General features: G+C 37.4%; 1 long non-coding RNA gene across 3 annotated transcripts; it reads right to left on the bottom strand.

Annotated features, from left to right (window-relative positions):
- Positions 1 to 14,014: 14,014 nt before the first annotated feature.
- LOC143851771 (uncharacterized) lies at positions 14,015 to 23,468 on the bottom strand. Of its 3 annotated transcripts, XR_013236501.1 has the most exons (5): positions 21,567 to 23,468; positions 20,797 to 21,488; positions 20,396 to 20,470; positions 20,021 to 20,065; positions 14,015 to 14,918 (listed from the first exon to the last, which is right to left on the bottom strand). It is a non-coding gene; the product is annotated as an uncharacterized LOC143851771 (long non-coding RNA). The 3 variants fall into 3 exon arrangements; XR_013236502.1 differs by lacking the exons at positions 20,797 to 21,488; positions 21,567 to 23,468 and having other exon boundaries at positions 14,015 to 14,210; positions 14,360 to 14,918; positions 20,396 to 20,677; XR_013236500.1 differs by lacking the exons at positions 20,797 to 21,488; positions 21,567 to 23,468 and having other exon boundaries at positions 20,396 to 20,679.
- Positions 23,469 to 24,195: the final 727 nt, after the last annotated feature.

Below are 24,195 nucleotides of genomic sequence, written 5' to 3'. Positions count from 1 at the left end.
ATCCAACCTCTCATCAAATCATGTGTTTTTTTATCCGCTCCTGCAAGGTATAGGATGTTGTCCAACCTTTGCGGGATATCGGGAGTCTGTCCTCCCTTTATGATGATAGGATTCTGTCCTCTTGTGTCAAAACTCAAAAAACACTATAAAGCAACCAAAATACCAAAAATATCTCAAAAATCAAAAATCTCAAAAATCTTAAGTCATTAGAAGCGTACTAGGAAATCTTTTCCGAACTACGTTGGCTTGATCCCTTTCTATAGGGTACGTAGTGCAACTCGGGATCCACATCCCAAGTCCAGCCAAACTTTTAAAAATAAACATTTCAAACCTTCAAAAAAATACAAAATTTCTTTAAAAATCTTTTTCAAAAAGATCTTCCCCTAGAGTTAGGAGTCTGTCTTAGCTGTTTGGGGTGTTTTAGAGTTAGGAGTCTATCTTGATTTGTTGATATGGTGTGTCCTGTCGTGTGAGTGTCCCTAGAGTTAGGAGGCCTCAAGTCGATCGGTTAGACATTTAGTCGAACCGATGGCTAGACTAGGAAGCATATAGTCAGCCCATGATTTTGCTTAGGTTGCACAGCCTAGTTACACATAGGATGTAGGGCCCACCTGCATTAGCTTAAGGCTAATCAACTTGCATTAGTTAGGGCATATAGAGAGTCCTAAAAATTACAATTCACATGAACTTAAGCAATTGTACAAAAAAGCTTTAAAAATCAGTCGAGTCTAGTGGATCGAGTCTAGGATAGCGGTTCTAGATGGTTAGGCATAGTAGTTTAGAATAGGGCATCGAACTACGTTGACTCCGATTCTTCCCGAGGCCGGGATACGTAGAGCAGCTGGGATGGACGGCCATCTTGGTCCGAGTCAAGTCGCATTAGAGTTAGGATTTGTCTTGTCCTGTCATATATAGGATTGATTTATGTTTTATGTTTTGATGTGTTTTCTTACTTTCTTGTACTGATACTATACCTTTAGCTGTAGCTTGCATGTGTATGTCTACCAGAACTTAGACACCAATTAGGTATGACACTCACAACCTAGCTATTATTAGGCGACACTTCTTTCACTTCTTTATGTTTGCTTATTATTCATCTCCGAGACATGCATGATTAGATAGACGTCTTCTCGAAGATATTCGTTCCCATTTCATATGACTTTCGCCCAAAACTCTTCAAAATCAATAAATAAATGGCATAAGAGACCAGGTGCTTGCACTTGGGCGGACGAGGTGCTCTTCAGACCTTCCAAATTCGTAACCAGGCACGAACCTTCTTTTATATCTCTGGTTATCCGTTGCAACAGAGCATAGTATGGGATCCTTGGCCCACTTCCTTGGATGGCCACTCTTCTTTGTTTAAGGTACGCCTCGAATCTGGGCTAGTCCCTGAATCGAGAGGTATCTCACCTTTGTATCGCCACTCATGCTCTGAGGGGCACTTCTTTCGAGAGTTCCTTGGTAGAGCTCTCCATTCACGTGGATGATCCTATGAGACTTAGTGTGGGGACACGTCCCCCGCCTCTTTCTCGGATCGGGGTCCACAGGAGCTGATGAAGAAGTTTGGAATGGATTGCAACAAGATAGTAAAAATCCTAATAACTGTAGGTACTAAGCTAGAAATGGATTAATTTGGGAAGTCAGTTGATCAAAAGATATATTGGGGTATGATTGGGAGTCTCCTTTACCTTACTGCCAGTAGGCCAAATATTATGTTCAGTGTATGCCACTGTGCCAGATTTCAATCTGCTAAGGAGTCTCACCCGTTTGCAGTAAAGAGAATTTTTAAAATATTTGAGAGGCACCCAAAGTCAAGGGCTATGATATGACAGAACTAGCGACTTCCCACTCACTGGTTACTCTGATGGAGACTTTATAGGGTGTAGAGTAGACAAGAAAAGCACTAGTGGAACTTGTCAGTTTTTGGGCTAGTCACTGGTATCATTGTTTAGCAAGAAACAGAACTCAGTAGCCTTATCCACAACTAAAACTGAATATGTGGCAGCTGAGGTATGCTGTGCACAAGTCCTATAGATGAGGAACACTCTGATGGACTATGGAATCAAACTATAAAATATTCCCATCCTGTGTGACAACACTAATGCAATCAACTTAACTAAGAGCCCTACACAGTACTCTAGAACCAAACATATTGAATTATGCACCATTTTATAAGGGACCACTCACAAAAGGGAGATGTAAGATTAGAATATATTAATACTAATAAGACATCTGTACAAAACCCCTTAGTGATGACAGATTATCTGATATTAGATGTGCGTTAAACATTTGGAGTGCAGAACAAGTAAGAGAGCTTGCCAAGTGATAGATTAAAATATCTAGCTTAGCATTGCATTTCATCTTGCATGTACTATAACTTGTATATAATGTATTTGCTATCTACTTATTATACTACCTTATCACCACTGTTTGGAGGTATTTGCATGAATGAGATGTCAAACGATTAAGTTAAAAGTTACACAATTGGTGCTCATGCCCTCTTTGAGGGAACAATATCATCATCTTAATTAAAACATTTAACCATTTCGCCTTAAGCCATCATCTCAATCATGTACAGGCATATTGTGCTAAATAGTCGATTCATCAAAAAAAAAAATTCGATTCAGGAGCAGCTTTCACGATCACATCTTTACTATTTCACTCTTACCATACTATGATTATGATGGTCATATCTTATTCCATGATAAGGTTACACTTAAGCTTAATTGGTATGCTATATCTCTTAAACATAGGATTGCTTTGGACTTGCCTCACTCTTTCCCTATATTCACTTTACACTATCACACTTGTCCTCACATGATCACTTACTCCTTATGATAAGTTGAGAGGGAGAGTGCACACTGAATATCTTTTATCTTTATTTAGTGCTTTAATCTGCCGATCTACCCCTTTTGCTAATGCCAAAAGGAGGAGAACTTTAGAAAATTGATTCATAGTCCTTGTGCATATGCATCACATGTTTATCTTGCTTTCTTATATCTATGCATAAGTTGAGGGGGAGTAGTAGCATTTAACTTGTTTTATGCCTAATAAGGTTCCTCCCACCCCGGAATCAATTTGCTTTGTCATCATAAGAAAGGCGAAGATTGTTAGCCCAAGAGTTCAATCATTCCTTCTTTTGATGATTCACAAACTCAAATTGATTCATTATTAATAACTAGTAGGTTTTCCTTTAGTGTTGTGCCATAGATAGGGTTAGTCGAGAGGATTCAATCTAGCACAATCACAGTACATGGCCAAAGCTTAAGGATGAACCAAACACATGTTTAAGGAGCGGGAACACAACTGGATTCATCATAACTAGGAGGTCCAACCAAGGGAGAGCTCAACCACAATCATCTCAAGCAAGAAGTAGACCCAAAGGAAGATCTTTTGAAAGCCAAGAGCAAAGAGGAGAGAGAGAGAGAGAGAGAGAGAGAGAGAGAGAGCGAGAGCGAGAGATCTTAGAATGTATGGACATCCTTCACTTTGTGTAGTCCAAATCAAGCCTCACCCAAATTATTCCCAGAGTTTTTAAATGAAATCCAAAACCAAGTTTCAAAACCCAGAAAATATCAAAATGGTTCTAAAAAGGAAACAAGAAAAACACTCAGATGGTCGATCGGACCCCTCCGGGTCAACCAGTCAGAAAAAGAGAAAAAGCCCCATGTGAAACAACATTAGTGGCTCGGGCAACCGGTACCGGTCGCCCGAGGAGCACCGGCCAGTCGAGCGATGCTTGCTGTTCAAATAAAAAATGGAACAATCCTTGAGGGGAGGTCGACCGAGACCCTCCGATCGACCAATCCAGTCGAGAAAAACTAGTTGTTGGGGCGTAACGGGCAGATTTTTAAGTGGCTAGAAATTACAGTTTTGCCACTAACAGCTATATTTGAGGTGTGGGGTATATATATAACCCATAAACATAATTTTAATGACTTTCGAAAAGATCTACTAACCCTCATTAAGCACTACATCTGCTTTGCAATCAATTTGGCTTAGATATAACTCTCACCAAGCTTGTGCCTTGATTTGTCTTCATAAAGTGCTCAATTTAGACGTTACTTGTATTCTAGAGAGAGGGATTTGTTGAGCATTCATTGTGCGTTCAAGCCCCAAGGGACGCCAAGCAATCTTTATACTTCAAGCATTTAATACTTGTAATGTGAAGAGGGCACTGTAATTAAATCCCTCAAAGGAAAACTTGTAAGTAGCCTTGAAGCCAGGCGTGGTGTGGTCTTCGGATAGCTTATACCCTCAAGTACTACCTTGAGAGGAGTGGAGTAGGCCTTTTGTTTGAAGACCGAACCACTTAAAAATTGGTGTGTCCCTTTCTCTTGTCTCCTCTATTTCTATTGTCTTTTGTGGTTTGTAGTTTCGTTCTTTATTTTTGAGCTACCCACTTAAGAAAGAAAAAACTAAGTGACTTTAGTTCCATTAACCTTAAAAGCTTAAATTTGTAATTGCCAACAAATTCACCCCCCTCTTGGTTGCCCTAGACCTAGGAATTCAACGGCCAATCTAACCATCTACCCAACCCTGCATCTACTGTTTCTTTTTTCCTATTACATTCTTTAATGATACCTTAGTAGTCACATTCAATGTTGACCCAGCCATCCTTATCATCTTGAAAAAGCAATGGATTCGTCATCATCGTTTCTCTTGGCAAAGATTACATCCCTTCAGTCTCCAAGCTGCCTGACTCTCATGGATTGATCACAACCCACATCACCCATTTTAGCTAAGAACCTAAATCTCCATCGGCAACTTAGTTAAGGCCTCTTGCAATAATAACTTGATCGACCATCATGTACCCGGTATGAGATCTCTCCATTCTCCCCTCAACAAAACTCTCCTCCAAATCTAAACATGGTGACGAGGAAACCCAAAGTAAGGTCAATTCAACAACCTCCTTCCACCAATGCAAGGCCATGCCACATTAACACTTTTGACCCTCGCTATACCTGTCACAACTCTAGTCTGTCAAGAAATCTGATTAGTAAAAATGAATTCGATAAGGTGCAAAGAAATAAAAATGAACAAATCAAAAGATGCACACGCCATGATTTTACATGGTTCGGCCAAGATGCCAATATCGACGGGTGAGATTACTATCTTCCACTATGAGAAAGCAAAAATACAAGGCTTGCAACAGATTAATCCAAAACTCACAAATTGTAACTCTTTCTTTTCTTCTTTTCAACTAGCACCATACACAAAACAAAGATAATAGACCTCTTGTAGACACCCCCATTTTGCTAGGTTTTAGCGAATATAGTTTTTTGTTAAGTTTCCAAAGTCTAAAGTCAAGTTCCTGTGAAGTAAAGTGTCTTTTCCCCTCTTTTAGTTTAGTTTTCCATCTCGTTGAGTATTTTCCGACTGTCTTTTGCTCCCGGGATGTTCCAGGGCATTCCAACAGACTTCATGAGATGTCATTTAAGTGTTCCAAGTATTTTCATATACTTTCTATATTCGAATTTCTCAGGGTTTTCTCCAATTTCAAGATTTTGCACTTTAGCAGTAGTTTTGTCATTTCTAAGGTATCCCAAAAGGTTCCCTTAGATGTCATCAAGCGTTTCAAGTGTACTTTCCCACTTTCTATTTTTAGAAATTTTAAGGTATTTCTTCCAATTTTTTATATTTTTCAGGGTTTTTCCATTTTGGGGGTATTTTAGTCATTTCAATCAAATTGTTGTAAAACATTGAGAAAAATTGTTGGTAAATAATTGAAAACAGAGGGTTGGGCTAATTTGGTGGGTTCATTTTTATCACTATCGATTGTATTGGGTTCAAGCAAGTGGGCCCACACATTACCTTTTGTAGAAACACCCATACTTAGTCTCAAATTATCCATTTTGGTCTCATTTGGACCCACCAAATGAAATCAATTTCCATAGGGGGTCACCATTGAAGCTCGGCCATATGATGGGGACCCACCATGTACCCAACATGCTGTGGGCCCACCCACATTATCTAACCCATTTTCACATAGGCCTAGTTGAAAGAATTAAAAGCGCACAAAAGCCCATTGGATTTCATCCATGTATGGAGGAGGCCCACAAAGGGATCACCCATGAGGGAACCACACGTGTGGTTAGGCCACTTTAGTGGGCGCCCCACATGGGGAGCGCATATTTCGAGAGGGAAAGAGATTTTTTAGGATTTTTGAAAATTCAATAAAAAGGTAACATGCAATATTCATTCAATGTTATTTAAAGCATGTTTTGGTTCAAAAGAAAGTCAAAGATCTAAAAAGGGGAAAAAGAAATATAGAAAGTATCTGTAGAGGGAAAGCTTACAATGTAGAAACTTCTATATTTCCTTTCCATCCTAGCTTTTTCTATAAAAGGATACCCATACCTCTCTCTTCCCTCTTGAATGATTCGGACAGCCCTCTTTCTACTCATCTTACATCTTTCAACACTCTCATCAAAGTGGGTTTCATCTCTAATTTTCAACACTTTGCATCTTTTCATCACTTGGAATCACTCTTGGAGCTTTATATTGGGAATTTCTTCATCAACATCTCATCTTGGCAAAGGTATTCTTAAGGATTTACAGCAGTTTTTGGATCATCAATTAAACATTGGTATCTTTTGTTCGTGGTTTCCAAATAGTTTTACTTACATATTGTATGCCTAGAAGTAGAATTTTGTCTTTTATGAACTTTTTTTAGAGATTTGATCTAAAATTTTAACCAAAGACTTGATTTAAGATGGTTAATAAGAATATTAACTAATTTAGGAGTAAGATTAAGGGAAGTAGGAGTTTTAACAAGGCTTGGATAAAATAAACCTTAAAAACTATGCCTAATTTACAAAGTGACTATTTCAAATCCCTAATTTTTCAATGAGTTTAGATATTCCGAGTAAATTTCATTATCAAACTAAACTAGTGGAAACTATATTTTCAAGTCGTAATTTTTATAAAAAATTGGTTTAAAAATTGCTAGAAACCTTAATGAAACCCACTTTGCGGTGAAAAATGGGCAAGGCAAAAAAATATTGAAATTGTTATTCAATTAATTTTTTTGAATTGTAAGGACCTCGAAAAATAACCACACTAGACTTAATTGAGTTTTGGTATTTTTTATTGATTTTCTACCTAAACTAATATGTTTTGTCGCAAAATTAAGAAAAATAGTAAATTTAGGAAAATCAGGTTTCTTTTGGTCAAATAACTTACTTCAATTATTTCCATAATAACCATGGGAGGAAATTTTGAATTTATATGAAAATTCTTTTTTTCTTTGTAAATTTTCCCCCAAAAATCAATAAAACTGTGATAAATAAATACAAATTACAAAATACAATTTCACAATATGATTTGAAATGATCTTATGTGTTTTTTTAAAAATTTTCATAAAAATTCAATCAGATTTGATAATTCTTATCAATTATCTCAAGAAAAATGTTTTTGGGTTAAAAATAGAAAGTCTTGTTTCAATAGGAGTAAAAATTGTAAGAAAATCACTAAAATTATATAAATAATAGGAGAATATTATTTACAGAAGAAACGAACCAATTTTTTCAATTTTCTATTAATAAACTAATTATTGTGAATAAGTCATTAATAAAAAACTAATTAATATTCACTTTAAAAAGGGCTAAACATTGAAATAATGGTGAAAATTAGTAAAAATTTGGATTCATGTATGAAATTATAATCTATATTTTATTCTGATATCAATGGTATGTTTTCATTTTTTTTGTGAATAACTCCTATTTTGCTTATTTATTTGTAAGAAAAATACGATAAAATAGGTAATTTCCATTGTTTGATTTGTTTCACTATCCAAATCATGTTTTCTGTTGTTTTTTTTTTTCTAGAATATAAAAATTTTATTTAAAAATTAATTACTGTGATTTTTCTGGAATTTTATTGAATGAAACATGTTATTTTTAGTAATTTTTGTTCAGAAAAGCACATTTCTTTAAGTAATTCTTAAAAATAGAAATTTCAAGCGAAAATCCGTGAAATTTAACCCACTGATATATCATGCTTAAACAAGACTACTCTCTCGAATCATAAGTTATTTGGACTATTTTTCATGAATAAGACGATGAAAGTTAGTTAACTGCCAAGAATTCTAAAAATCACTAAAAATACATAAAAATCCAGAAAAATTCAAAAAACTCCAGAGAACTAAAACACATTAGAACCTTTATAGTACTTAAAGTGGAAATGAATCCAAAGCACCCTAAAAATCTCTCAAACCTTAAAAGAGGCAACAATTACAAGTTTTGTTAAGAACTCCTAAACCCTTGGATCCGTAGATACCTTTTAGGCATTAGGAACCCTTAGACATTAGGAACCATTTAAAACTCCATCCGGGTTAATTGTACCTGATTCAACTAAATCCTAGCATAGGTTTCACTAGATAGCCCATTCATTCCCCCTTTTAGGTCAAGCCTAGTTGAACCTAAGGATATGGCACACTTGCACTAGTTTAGGATCATATAGCTATAACATCTTAGATGGAATCCTAAAATTTACATCCAACTCAAACATAAGTCAATCAACTCATAATCTTTAATCATTAGTGAAGTCAATAGTCCGGTCTAGATAGGTGTCCTACGCACAATAGGCATATAACTTAGCATAGGAACACTGAACTACGTTGATCTTGATCCCAAGTGGCTTGGGTACGTAGGCAGCTTGAGCGGCCCCTCAAGTTCAGTTCCAATCCACACACACATTTTGAGGTTTTATTTTCTAGCATTCACTTCTTACAATTCTTTTGCGTCCTTTTAATTCAAATAATTTATAAAGAATATCATGTTGCCAAAATTAGATCTTTAGGTTGCACGTCACTTAGGTCACATCATCCCGAATCAAATAAGTCAAAACATTCACATAAGTCACATAAAAACCACATAGGAACTAGATTGTTAGGTTGCATGTCACTTAAATAGCACTTTGTAGAGTTTAATAAGCCTTTTTGGACAAATTTTAGAGAGTTAATCTTTGAAATTGAAGATCAGTTTACCGGGTGAGAATGGTGCCTAACACCTTCCATTATCTTAATCAGGTTACAAACCTAGACTTATGGGATCGTAGACTAGTTTAGCAGTGTCACTTATGGGTCTTAGGTCCTTACTAGCTAGCGACTCTGGCCATTCCTTTTGTGTGGAATTCGGATTGCTTTGGTAATCCCAAAGTCAAAGAAAAGGTAATCTTATCGATTATCAATAAACCAGTAAAGAGCAATTCGAATTTAAGTCACTCTTGTGGGTCGTGAAGGGATCTCCTCCCGGATCCAGTACCACACCTCTTAATTTCCCACAACAAGAGAAATCACAAAGTAGAGAACTCTCTCGTTTTATTTCCCCACCCACACACTTGGTCATGTGTTTCTTCTCAACTCCCACTCCTAAGGTATTTAATACCTTATATGATCTAGGTCTCTCTCCCTCCCTCCCTCTCTATCTCTCTCTCCCCTTCTCAAATTAGGAAGCACCTGGGACACTTATGCTAGACCTAGGCCTAGACTAACTTAGAAACTTAACTCTCTATATTTTTCTGTCCTAGTCATAATAGGATGCTAAGAAGGCAACAAGGGAGAGTCCCACTTCCTCCCTGCAGAGGAAATATTACAGCTAAACCCAAATATCTCTTTCTTAGCTTGTTTTTCAGCCACCTAAAGATTTTTCAAGTGCATCGCCCACCAGTTCGTTGTTCAACATGACTAATGCACGTGTAGTTGCACTGAGTCAACTCACTTAATCATCTCTAGAGGCGTACCTCGATCCATCCTCCCCACAAGATGGAACTAACCTCGCACCACTGAAATCTAAAAGCTCATCTATGCACCAACTGCGAAAGAGACCTTATGTTTGTGCACACTACTCCATTTTCAGCTAACCATCCGGATCATAAGAATGCATTTAAAAACTTTATTCCCTATGAGATGATATAATTTTTCCTTTCGTCAAAACCATATAGCTGCATGTGATTTTCATTGACCCACCTGCAGTTAAATCTCTAACACCCTTGGAGTCCAACTAGCTAAGAGATACTAGATTCTTCATATCTATGGTACATACGCCACACCACCCAAAGTATGAACTACTCCATCAGACATCTTGATCTTTGCCATCCCAATTCTCGTTACATTTCAAGTGGACATGTCACCAAAGTACACTACACTTGCCTTATATCTTCGAATTTATCAAAGTAACCTCTTCTAGGTCATACAAGAATTGAGCACCCTGAATCTAAAATCCATTCATTATGAAGAGAAGTGTGATTACATGTGTAGATTGTGTGAACATCTCCAACTATTTTGCTCTGCTCATCTGTTACTGTCAACATCATATTTATAGCACCATAGTCTAACTTGTTAGCTTGCTTCGAATGATCTCGCTTGATGTGCCCGTATTCCTTACAATGATAAAGTTGCATGCCTTTACCATTGAGTCTAAATCTTGGGCCTGCCTTTTTAAGATCCTCTAACAGATATCCTTCCTTTTTTATTCTTTCCACAAACAATCAACCCAAGTTCTTGACCAACAACAATTGAGTTTCCCTTCTAAGCTTCCTTCCGAGAGAGATATATGCTTGCAAGAGATATATATATGATATGTGCGTGTTTAATATTGTAGCATATCGTCATCATTTTCTGATAGTTTAAATCGTGTTTTAGCCAAGAGCGGAGCCAAGAATTTGGTCCCACAGGAGGGGGGAAGAAGCGAATGACTTTTACACTTCATATTTTCATAACGTGGGGCCCACCATCTCCTCCTAACCCATGCATTAGGTGGAGCCCATAATTTGCACCTCATATTTTGATGCGGCGGGGCCCACTATTTACATCTCATCATGTTATGGGTGGGACCCATTATTCTACACTCATGCAGGGCCAAATAATGCTAGTGATTTAATAAATTCCAAGCCCCCCCCCAAAAAATGGATTGCTTTCTACTTTGAAAATCCCAATAATTCCCGGGATTTTATATATTGTGTGCATGTAAAGTCCAATATTTTCCAAAAAAGTACTACGGGGCCCACATGATAGGAAGATCCAAATTGTTCATTTGTTGGGCCACAAAGTAAATAGGCTACACCGTATAAATAATCTCGATAGGATGATCCTAAAACTCCGATCTATTGATGTTTTGATAATGGGCAATCCCACTGTAGATCGAAGGGTTAGGATCAGCCTACGGAGATGATTTACAAGATGAAACCTATTTACATTGTGGCTTAACAAATGAACAATTTGGATCATCATATGAAGTGGGCTCCCATTACTTTTGGAAAAATGCTATATTTCACAATGGGATAAAATATTTTCCTAAGGGGCATTATGAAGTGGCTCCCCTCTGTCACTCCCTTAGCCAGAAAATTTAGTAGGAGAGAGGGGCACATTAATTTAGATTACTTGAGAGAGAGAGAGAGAGAGAGAGAGAGAGAGAGAGAGAGAGAGAGAGAGAGAGGCACAACAAGTAGAATGGGTTTCATAGGCTTCGTTTCTTTCGACATAGAATTTGTTTTATGTTGTAAAAATGAACATAAAACTAATTTTAAGTCAACGAAGCCAAAATGAAAAGTTCCTGAATTTTAGGGAAGAATTGCCCCACCTCTCCCCTTAGCTTTGCCCCTGATTTTAGCCTAGGAAAAAAGGAATTTGAAAGACCCACATGTTAGTTGTTTAATGGCGGTGTATGTCTTATGACATTTGTAATTTTATGATAAGTGTAGGGAGATCTTTGTTGCATGGACGAACACACAGAAGGATAAAAGGATTGGTGCTTGTGCTTCTTAGCTGGATTCTAGGATTATACTTTGATTAGATATCTGCTCTTACAAATATGTTTAGCAATTTGGGGTGGCATTATAAAAAGTAGGGGTGTAAGTTTCATCTGATCAATGTGATTGAAAGGTGAGACTCTTTGTATTAGATGGTCCATATTCATGATCAGACCACTGTTGAAGTGTAGTAAGATGGAAGGGATTGTACTGGATTTCCTGACATGCCTGTTATAAATTTTGTAATAAAAAAGGTAGAAAAGTTACTTTTGAACCAAAATTTTGGAGGGAAGATTCAAAATAAGAATCCCCTTCTCGTTTTCAAAAGCTCTTATCTTTGGTGATGATTTGAGACCTGAACTTAGACCTAGAAGTATGTGAAGTGGGTTTCAACTCCAATGCAAAATATTTAGTCCCACAATGGAACTTTAAAGAAACTTTCATCTCCTTTCAGGAGGTGGAGAGGAGGAAAGGCTTTGGTCTTTTAAGGAGCATTAGAAATTGTTGAGTGAGCCGGTTTTACATGAAACAAAGTTCATATAAACACACACGCGTTGGGCCGCGGTCGTGGTATGTTGTCCGAGGTCCTGTCTTGGTTTGGTTTCGGATAAATAAAAAATAACTTTTTGGACAAAATAGTGTTTGTTTTTTCTATTAACTCCTAAGCGGATTTTATTTCTAAAACGGTTCTATAATTACCATCTTTAATTCATATTATCATTTTTGAACTGTTTCAGATTCACTAACAACCACAAAAAGTGACTGTTGGAGAAGGAGATGTTTTGCTCTCTTTAATGGGCGGTTCTCCTCTCAAGGGCGATTTTCTTCTCTATAAGAGAGAGAGAGAGAGAGAGAGAGAGAGAGAGAGAGAGAGCATCACTCTTATTTGCAGATTTCTATACAGATGGAAACATACTGGTTTTACATTGAAAATTTAGATTTCTCTCATTCTTTGATCCTCCGCTCCATTCCTTATATGAGCACAGTTTTAAGGTGATTCGAAGTGGACCAGTCAGCGATTGCACGTGGACTAGAGCCTAGGGTTGCAACTTGGGTTGGACAGTTCGGGTTTTCAAGAACCCTACCCAATAAACTATCTCGGGCCGGGTCTAATTTTTATGGGAAAACCCGATATTCACAAACCCAACCCTAAGTGAGATAGTTTCTCGGGTTGGGTTTTTATTTTTTTAGCGTAGGTTAGTGATGAATTTCTAAGATTGTAGAAAACAACAAATCTCACACCAAAAATCCCTAAATTTAAGTAATCAAGTGTATAAATTTAAGAAGGAAACTATTTTTCCATATCACAAACATGACCACATCAGTGTTTACAATTAGATCAAAATATTGGAAAATAATTTGTCATGTTATTCATTAGATATTTAAGTGATTCATAGTACAACTGTATAAGTAAGGTCGGCTTTTGGGTTTTCTATTTCTTTAAACCCAACGACCACAGATTGGGTTGGGTGTTTCAATCTAAAAACCGACCCAACCTAAGACCCATGATTTCTAACTTGACCCGTGTTATTTTCGGGTTGAGTTGATGCGGATCGGGTAAACCCTACCCAAGTTGCAACGTAGGGGGAGGATGCATGCAGTGGCCCACAAACCACGTTCATCAGGGTAAGTCCGGGTGGGATTCGAACACTCGTCTCAGGGGAGCAAACCCTTGACTTATGCCGAAGAGCCAACACCTGTTTGGGCTACTCTTCTTCCTTCAACAATCTGATTTCTACAAAGGGCTTTCGTCAAATCGATAACTACAATCTATTTTTTACAATTTTATTCTCATTCTGCAAGTTTTAACAATACATACCATTTGGGTTCGAGAGTTACTCTATCTGGTTCGACTAACCAAAATTTGGGTTCGAGTAGCACTAATTTGAGTTTGACCAAATATGGGTTCAAGTAGCACCATTTTGGCTTCGAGTAAGCCCTAGATCAGTCCCATTTCTATTATCAACTTCCAACAATCTTGAAACAGTCTTTGAAACAGTTGATCTTGTAGACAATCTTGATGTTACCTACATGATTCATGCTGCATGCCATACTTCAACAATCAGTTGTGAAAAAAAAAAAAAGAGTGTTCGTGTACCATCATTTCAAAAGGGACTATGATAATCTTATAGTAATGTTAAATGACCAAAATACCCTTCAACACATAATAATTTGGTTATTTTAGCATGTATTCATTAAAGGATGAATGTTTTCATAAACCAGGCAATATACAGAAAATAGGCAATCTTCTTTGGGGATCATAAATCCACCAATCAACAAAGAAATTTGAATACCAGGTGATAAAAATGTTGAACTCAAGTTCACCTAACAAGCAACCCTGAAAATATAATAAAATCTAATCAAACAAACACTGAAACTCACATAATCATCTGACTCTCCGCAGGTTTTCTTTCTTCTCTTCCTCCTTGGAGTGGTAACAAAAGCAAACTTCCTTGGATCTTGCCAAACAATAGATCCATGAGCTAATGCAAATAAAACCTCTAATCAAATAATTAGGACAGATAGTAAACAGTCCCAACTGAAATTCAGTAGTCTTTCACTTTTTCGGTGGTTTCATAACCAGACGGTCCAGACCAACGAAATATACCTGCAAGAAACTTCAGCCAATATCACATTCTAATATTTGATTTTCCTCTTTAATATAGCCTGACTTCCTGTGCAAAAAAAAAAAAAAAATTTTTAAACATAAGGGTTCATTTTTTTTAATATTTACAAGAAAGCAAGGAAACATACATAAGTAAATGCATGGAGGCATGTCTACAAAGCAAACATCACTCTGGCCAGCTTTCACTAAATTTGAAATAAAAAACTTATAATCATACAAGAAAGATAAATAACTAGAATGAAATACAAAAAGTTCCAGACTCATTGTTTATTGTCCATATGCCCACCCCTGTAGCCGTCCTAGCTTCCCAATGTGCATGTCCCCCATTTTGCCGATTGTTAATGCTGCTCTAATATATCCCCAACAGCTTTGGAAAAAGACGTTTGGTCTTCCATCCTAATAACCGGATCTGTAAAAAGCAAACTCCAGTTGTGTACTTACATTAGAAGATATGTCTGAACTGTTGTTTTCCAGTTATGAAGAAAAAGAGTTCGTAAATTGTTCCGAAGAGCAGAATTCTTGCGTGTCAATTGAATTTAACCTGCTACGATTTTCACAAATGCATCAGTTCCATGTCTCACCCCTGTAATCTATATTTTCAACAACCAAGTAAAAATTAGAAAGAACCCACTGAACCTTAGGCATAGCTGCATGAAATCCAAATTCAATGTCAATTACATTCTAAAAATTCATTAAGAATACAGCATATCAAGGCACAATTAAGCGAGGACTTACACTTAATCTTGTACAAAATTTCCTCTGAGACATATCAAGACACATAGAGCATCCAAAAGCAGAGAATGGGTATCGATCAAGTGCGTAAGAGACCATGAATCAAACTAGCATGAAATGGGTATTATTAAAGCTTTTAATTGAATGGAATCACCAAAACATTGACAATGAAGAAAATAAATGACAACCATCTAAACAAAAGGTTACCAATCAAGAGTTTTTATATACTGTGTGCGTTTGGCATCCAGTATTTTTCAAAAAGTACAGTGGGACCCCCTTCATAGTTGCCATACATGGCCTGTGTGTGTTTTCCAAAATCAGTATTCATCAGTATTCACTTTTTTGTGAAGGGCTGAGATTAAAAAACCTTATTTTTCAGTCAGGCTAATAATCTCAACCATTCATCGAAAAGTGAATGGGCTGATTTCCAGGAATCCACTCTGATTCTTTGTAAAATTCGTTTCAGTTTGTGGAAGCCAATTTTGAACCCCCAACCAATTATTAGACTCAAAATGAAACATAATTTTGGGTACAATAATCTGCTTGGTGCTGACAATCGGTTTTCACAATCTGAAACGAACAGGGTCTTATGATTATAACAATTGATTGTGGGTGCTAAACTGATTATCGGACTCAAAATTACATTTGAACAAGGATACTGCTTAGGACAACATTCACCCGACGAAGCAGGTAGTCCTCCAGGGTTTTAATTTTGGTTTGGCAACCAAACAGGGTATTCGGCTGACATGGCACCCCAAAACTAACTAAAATATATGGATTAACCCGGCTTTTGGGCAACCAAACTGATGCAAATATTAGGCCTAAATAAGTGGCATATTTGCAATTAGTATTTTATTAGGGGTATTTTAGTCATTTGGTTATTTAGAGTTCTTATTTTAGTAGGCTTCTTTAAGAGTTCATGTTTTAGTAGGTTACTATTTCTTAGGTTGTTTATTTGCCTATATATAGGCCTCTTTACAATTTATTTTGTAACTTTGATTGATATTTAATAAAGATTCTTCTCCCTCTAATTCTGGTTTTCTTCTTCCCTCTTCTGATTTCTTCTCCTCTCCCTAAATTCGTCTATTCTTCTCTTCTTATTATTCTTCTATTCTTCTCCTTCTATTCTCTTCTTCTTCTTCTACCCCCTTTCGTCTATTTCTCTCCCCTTTCTTCTATTTCCCTTCACGGTGCTGCATCAAATTGGTATCAGAGCAGAAGGTCATGGATTCTTGTGTTTTGCCGAAAAATCTGCAAAGAAAATCAGCGAAGAAGGTGTTTATCTTGGTGCTGGGTTGACTCACCCAGTCAACTCGGTTGTCTTCAACCTTTTGAAACCCTAACCGTCATCTCTTTAACCCAATCATCCTTCAAGAACCCTAACTTTCAGCCATAACCCAGCCCCCACTTGCATATGTGTATTGCAGATTGAAGGAAAAAAATATCAGTTTTGAAAACCTGCAACCTATCCCCTTTTTTTTTATCAGCCATTGAAAACCACTTCGTAGCTGCTCCAATAATCCGAACCCTAAAGAATCAGTTCACCAACCGAACCAGTTTTTGGCAACCCATCTTCGGCCCAACTTGAGATCATCCACCTCTCAACACCACAAACCCAGTCTTTCCTTGCCTGTTACCCTCTCTGTTTCAGCCCCACTTCCATAGTAAACCAGTCCCAGTTTTCTTAGTTTATGTGATCCCAAAAAAACCTGCAGATAATCACCCTCAAGATCCAACAAGGAGAATTATCAGTTGCTGTTTCATGGAAAGAGAAAAAACCCAGAAGGCAATTTCTACTTTTGTGATTAGAAAATTAGAAAAGCGGTGACGCTGCCTTCTCTCAATAGTGACTTGGAAAGGGTGACTTGTCAGACAAGTAACCATAAAGGAACAAATAAACAGGGTATCGTAATTCGTGCCTTCTACACCAAACTCTCTGCCAAAAAAAAGTAAGTATAACTTTTTGAGAAGGAAAGAGGGCATCGTAACATTATGTAATTTCTTGCCTAAAGTTTATGTGGGTCCAAAGTAGAATTTTTTATAGGTTATTATTAAAAGGTAAGCTGCTCTTTATTTTCTATTTGGTAAGTGACACAAGTACCTGGTAACTTGTAGTTCAAGGCAACGAAAGAAAACCAAGACTACTTTTACTAGCCCCCTCTTTCTTCCTTCGGGCACCCCTCCTCATATTAGTACTACTTAGATTTGACACCCCCTCCTTTTAGCTTTAGACACCTAAAAAAAATAAAATTCAGAAAGGAAAAAAAAAATTCGAAAAAAAGAAAAGAAAAAAAAAATAGAAATAGAGTTTCTTTTTCTCTCTCCTCTCCATCTAGCTTCTCTTGTTTTCGGGTTATTTCCGCTCGAAATTGGCCCGCGACTTCAACACGAAAGTTGAAGTACTTGATTAGTAGAGCACACCCATATCAGTTTCAGCAGCAGAAAGTGACTTTCAGCACAATTTCAGGAGCAATCTCAGCCGTCGATTACGTGCCATCATCCGGTCAACACCTTTTCGTCATTCGATTTGAGATCCGAGGCAGGCGTTGTATTCCATTCGACATGACAAACAAATCAGACGGTTGATTTCAGTTCTCGACGCCGAACCCAATGGCTCCGCCCTATGTTCCATATTTTGATGGGTACGACGAAAGCTATTGGAATGGCCGCACTCACTTTCGCTATTATGAGGATGCATGTTTACATTGGATTGATGCCCTAGACGCATATCATGAGTACAATGGTCGTGATCACTGCCAGACTATCTATTGGGCTAAAGAAACTGTGCGACGACAAGCCCGATGCTCATGGAGCCACATTGAAACGAACCGTCGTAGAAGACGTGAGCAACCAATCTGTCGTTGGGAGGATGTTCATGATGCGTTTATGAATATTTATGCGATCGACTATTTGAATCAACAGAGATTGAATCATGAGCGAGAATATAGAGTGATGTGTAGTGTTGAAAGTAAAGTCGAAGCCCTCCTTGAACAACTTAAAAGAAGACCGTCATTATATATGCGAAGCTAAAATTATAGCTGAAAATTCAGTGCGTCGTATACGTGAGCAGAGACAGCTTCACACTTCTAAGGCAAATATTGTGGTGGATCCATGTGAGGTTTTTCCCTTGATTCATCCTGAGTCAGAGTCGAGTGACATGACTGTTGAGCCATTACCTGAGACAGATGATCGCGAGCATATTACAGAGGATTGCCCTATATTTACGCCGATTGATCAGATTGCCGAGACTTGTGCCGACACAGATCATCTTGTTCCGCAGATTGATCATGAGGTCCATCAGCCTGACATCACTGCCCCAGCTTCAGTCCTAGATGCTGATTTTATCATTGATTCTATTGAGCCTGATGAGATACCAGCGGATGACTTTCATGTTGATTCTCCTGCGCCTACTGAGCTACCAGTTGATGTTGATTATGTGGAGGATGTTCACCGATCGGTACCACCCATAGCTGTTTTGCCGATCACGCCGATCCATGACGAGTACATTGCCATCTTCCCTGATTCTCACGAAAGACTTGTATTTTGATGATTTTGCATGGATGTTTTCTTCCATATTCCGCCGCCAGCCTTTCAAACCAATTTCATTGCTGTCTTGAGCATTAGCCATCAGGATTGCTTCAGACAGATTGCGCCTTGTTCTGCTTCATTGGATTATTTTAATATTTGACCAGGCGGACTAGAACTCGAGGGCGAGTTCTTTTCAACTGGGGGAGAATGATGCAAATATTAGGCCTAAGTAAGTGCCATATTTGCCAATTAGTATTTTATTAGGGGTATTTTAGTCATTTGGTTATTTAGAGTTCTTATTTTAGTAGGCTTCTTTAAGAGTTCATGTTTTAGTAGGTTACTATTTCCTAGGTTGTTTATTTGCCTATATATAGGCCTCTTTACAATTTATTTTGTAACTTTGATTGATATTGAATAAAGATTCTTCTCCCTCTAATTCTGATTTTCTTCTTCACTCTTCTGATTTCTTCTCCTCTCCCTAAATTCGTCTATTCTTCTCTTCTTCTTCTACTTCTCCCTAAATTCGTCTCTTCTTCAGGTTATTTTTGTCTCTTCTTCCCCTATTCTTCTAATTCTATCCCCTTTCCTCAATTTCTCTTCGCGGTCCTGCATCACAAACAGAGCAAAGGAACTTTTGCTGGCGGTTCTAACAGTGTAAAATACAACTCAACTCAACTCAACCAAGCCTTTGACCCAAACTAGTTGGGGTCGGCTAATGGATCCTTTAGAAAATTTTCATGAAGTTTGATAAAAGTGTGAAATAATTTTAAAAAAAATATATATATATATATATATATTTTTTTTAAATACTTTAAATTAAGAAAAATCCCGAAAATTAGGTACAAAAAATCTGTGTATTCTATGTAAATCATAACATCCACTAGAAGAGCTTTTCTCGGTTCTAAAAATTCCGTAAGCTAAATGTACACATCATAACATCTAAGGAACTGTTGGAACCATGTTGAAACAGCTCTTATTTAATGAAACCAAGCAAACTAAAATATACCACCGTACTACAAAACATTATCTAATTTTAGAGGTTAGGTTCAATGCAAACTACAGTAAGGATCCACATTAAGATCTATGCAAGGAAGACAAGAACACTGCAGAGGATTTAAAGTTTGTTGCATGAGTACACCCTACTTTTCACTTTGCTCCCCAGTTTTTGCTTCCTGAGATGCAACAAAGTATAAAATCATTCTTCACTTTTCTGACAAAGAGTAGTTATTCAAATTGATAGAAAATCTATATATCCTACCAAGTGTTGGTAAAAATACACTGGAATTTCAGATTATAATAATACTAAACAACACAAATAATCCACACGTAACCGAACCAAAAATAATACAAAGAATCAAATAGTAAAGAGAGAGAATGACTTACGGTTGAGTCGAGGCATTGATCTAAACCTTAAGGAAAATAACGCCCCTGCATTTGACGAATCAACGGTGAAAATGGATTCTCTAGCATATGCCTCCATGATACAACTTGTCCGCTCTAAGGGGACATGCACTTAAACAGCCCAAAACCCTTGAGAACATGCCTCATGTTTGCGGAATAAATTGGGAAAAAGAAAAAACTTAAAAGCATGAGTGTATGTACAAATATTTATAGGAATTGAAGATATTTAAGATACACTTCTCTTTAATTGTAACTTTTAAAATATATATACGACTTTTCGCATAAAGTAAATAAATAAATTTTGAATTTTTAAATTAAAGAAAAAGGTCAACACTAAGTAAAATAAAGATAGATCACCAAATTTTGGACTTGACGATGAACCTCTTCAACATCGATGCCAAACCCTCTCAGATCTCCTTGGAGTTGAACCACCTATCAAAAAAGAGAAATGTTATCAGCACTACTGTATTTTGATTAGGGCACTCCTCACTTTATTAAAAGTATGGTATGGTGTCCGATCTAACCTATGGAAATGACTTTTGGGCCACAACCTATTTTGGCTGTGGCCCATCTAATGGACGGTTGGGATCATCCTATGGTGCGGACCATACCGTACCTTTAATAAAGTGAGGAGTGCCCTCATCAAAATACAGTAGTGCTGATAACATTTCCCTAAAAAAATCGTTACTTGAATTTCTAGAAATGTTGATGGTCTGCCCAAAACAGAAAAAAAAAATCAAATATATTCAGCTACTAACCAATCACACTTCATCTCTTGTAGCAGCATTAAGCACATCACACCCAATTATGTTATTATCCACACGAACAATTGTTGAAGATAAATTTCTCTTGGTAGCCTGAAAAACCATAAGACCTTTGATCTAAGAAAAGATATAATGCATGAGTGATGCAGGGAAAGTGGGACGGGGTGTTGCTCAAGTGTATAGAGACATGCTCTAATGTGTTTTGATGTAGATGTAACAAAGAAATCATAATCTGACGGGAGATTCCTTAAGTTCTCAAGTGGATGTGCATAAAAAGGAATTTGACCTTGAAATCTTACTGTGATCAACACAACTCAGCAACCAATTCTGGATGTAATCTGGTCAGTCATAAACTGTTTTAAATTGGCATGTATAAACTACCTTTTGCTATGATAAAATCCATCTGTCTGCCAGTGAGTGAGGCTTTAGAGCGGGCTTCGGCCCCTCTAAGATTCACCATGCAAACTATTTGTCTGTACCTCACTAATAGAGAATAGGATAACAATTTGCTTCATGTCAAAATTCATTTATATGAAACAAAAAACACCTATTCGGTTCACCTTCTTTCCAAGAAGCGCTTCCCAACAAAACACGTAGTTCGTAAATGGAAGGAAAGAAAAGTTTAATGCTACCTAAATTTTGAAGGTTTCAAGTGTCGTTAAAACCTTGGAAGTAATTATCTTCACCTGTAAAACAGCAACAGCCACAAAAATTATAATGTAATAAGAAAAATAAGGAAAATATATGAAAATGTTGAAAGTTACCTTCTTATGTTCCCGTTTGAAGGGAACAAATCTTCTCTATGGTTCTGGCATATCTGAAAATGGGTGCTTTTTGTAGAGTGGAGAGAGAGGGACAACCACTTCTTTCAACAAGAACCATTTCATTCATAAACCCAATTTTCAAAATGAATACTAAAATTAGTAATGATATTGATAAATAAATTAGTATTTGTCGAGGCTATTGGATACCTCATGACATCATCTGATTCCCATTAATTTGTAAATATATAATGACAAAAACATTTCTGTTATTCTAAAATATATTAATGATTGATAACGACAGGAGATGATGAGAATGAAATTGCAAGAATTGAGGCTAATCTTGGAGTTCGCTTTCAAATGAGATTGGCGTTTTTCTGTTTTTCTCAGGAGTAATTGTAAGTAGTGAAAAGAGTTTTAGGTAGTGCTATGTCTAGTTGAGGAGAGAGTGACATCAGGTTGGTGTTTTTCTGTTTTTTTTCAAAAGTATTTGTAAGTAGACAGTGTAGGAAACTGTTGTAGTTGGTATTATATGATCGAGAATCATGAAAAGTCAGTGACGTTAATGAAGATGTTAATCTTAAGATCTTAAATTAATGTGCAAATAGATCCGTGCAAATAAACTAGAATACAAAAGAAAGATTCTGAGACTTACCTCGATCGGCCATGGCGGTGATCGACCGGGCTAGGTCTTCTACTGCCTCTCTGGTCCGCCTGGTGGGAGAAATCTCATTTTGGTCAGTTTAGATGGCAGTAGCGACGAACCCCTCTCAACTCAACTCAACTCAACAAAGCCTTTGCCCCAAGCTAGTTGGGGTCGGCTAAATGAATCCTTTAGAAAGAAAATTCATGAAGAAGGTAAAAGGGATCTACCCGGCTCTAATACTGGTTCTAGTTGGGCTCTTCTAAGTGGATCATTTTCTTCCATTCTATCCTATCCAAGGTTATGTTCTCTGTTATGTTCCTAGCTATCAAGTTTTTCCTCACTGTTTCTACCCATGTTGTTTTCGGTCTACCCCCTACCTCTTTTTACTCCCTCAATTTGGCACGAGTCACCTCTTCTCACCGGAGCATCCAAAGGCCTACGTTGGATATGTCCAAACCATCTTAAGCAGTGCTCTCTTATCTTCTCCTCGATTGGAGCCACTCCCACCTTTTTACGAATGTTTTCATTTGTAATTCTATCTAACCTTGCGTGGCCGCACATCCATCTAAGCATTCGCATCTCCGCTACACTCATCTTATGCACATGCTGCTTTTTGGTGGCCCAACATTTTGAGCCGTACAGCATGGCTGGCCTCACAGCTGTCTTATAAAACTTTCCCTTCAACTTGGTAGGGATTTTACGGTCGCACAAAATTCCTGAGGCAAGCTTCCACTTCAACCAACCTGCTCTTATTCTATCATTAACATCCTCTTCAGTCTCTCCTTCCTTATGTAGAATTGAACCAAGATATCGATATATATCCCTCTTAGGTACCTCCTACCCACTCATATTTACTATGTCCTCGTCCCGCCTCCTTACATTACTAAAGTTGCATTCCATATATTCTGTCTTAGTCCTACTCAGTCTAAAACCTTTAGATTCCAAAGTAGTTCTCCATAACTCTAATTTAGCATTTAACCCTGCTTTGGTTTCGTCGATTAATACTATATCATCTGCAAATAACATATACCACGGCACCTCATCCTGGATACCCTCCGTAAGCTCATCCATAACTAGCATAAAAAGATAAGGGCTTAGAGCTGATCCTTGGTGCAATCCTATTGTAATTGGAAACTCACTAGACATGCCATCCGTGGTTCTAACACTAGTTATTGCTCCATCGTACATATCCTTAATGACATCAACATATATAGTAAGCACTTTTTTCCTTTCAAGGACCCACCACATAACACTCCTGGGAACCCTATCATACGCTTTTTCCAAATCAATGATGATAAGGATGATGTTTCTCGAAAAGGAAGAAAAAGATATCTTTTGAATCTCCTCCTAGAGACTTAGGAGGGAGATGACCTTTGTCCTCTGAGAGAAAGATGACGGTTCACCAAAAGGAAGATAAAGAAGATCCCTTTAGAATCTCTTTCGAGATCCTCAAAAGGAAGAACTTTTCTCGTTCATGAGAAAAATGATAAAGATGATGGTTCCCCAAAAGAGCGGAAAAGAAGAACCCTTTAGAATCTCTTCTTGGAGACTCAAAAGGTAGAAGACCTTTCGCCTCCTTAAGAAAGACGTTAAAGATGATTGCAGAAGACATTTCGTCTCCTTTAAAAAGATGTTAAAGATAATGGTTCCTCAAAAGGAAAGAAAAGAAAATCCCTTCAGAATCTCTTCTCGGAGCCTCAAAAGGGAAAAGACCTTTCTCCTCCTGGAGTAAGATGATAAAGATGACTGTTCCTGAAAAGGAAGGAAAACAAGACCCCTTCAGAATCTCTTCCTACAGACTCAAGAGGGAGAAGACCTTTATCCTCCGTGAGAAAGAGGTTAAAGATGATTGTTCCTCAAAAGGAAGGAAAAGAAGATCCCTTAAAAATATCTTCTTAAAGGCTTGAAGGGAGAAGGCCATTCTCCTCCAGGAGAAAGATGATACGGTTCTACAAAAGGAAGCAAAAGAGGATCCCTTTAGAATCT

This window comes from Tasmannia lanceolata, unplaced genomic scaffold (genome assembly GCF_043159265.1).
Source record: "Tasmannia lanceolata isolate RefF3 unplaced genomic scaffold, GAP_Taslan_0.1 ptg000018l, whole genome shotgun sequence".
Classification (NCBI taxonomy): Eukaryota; Viridiplantae; Streptophyta; class Magnoliopsida; order Canellales; family Winteraceae; genus Tasmannia; species Tasmannia lanceolata.
Note: the sequence above shows the minus strand (reverse complement) of the source record. Positions and strands in the feature narration are given on the sequence as shown.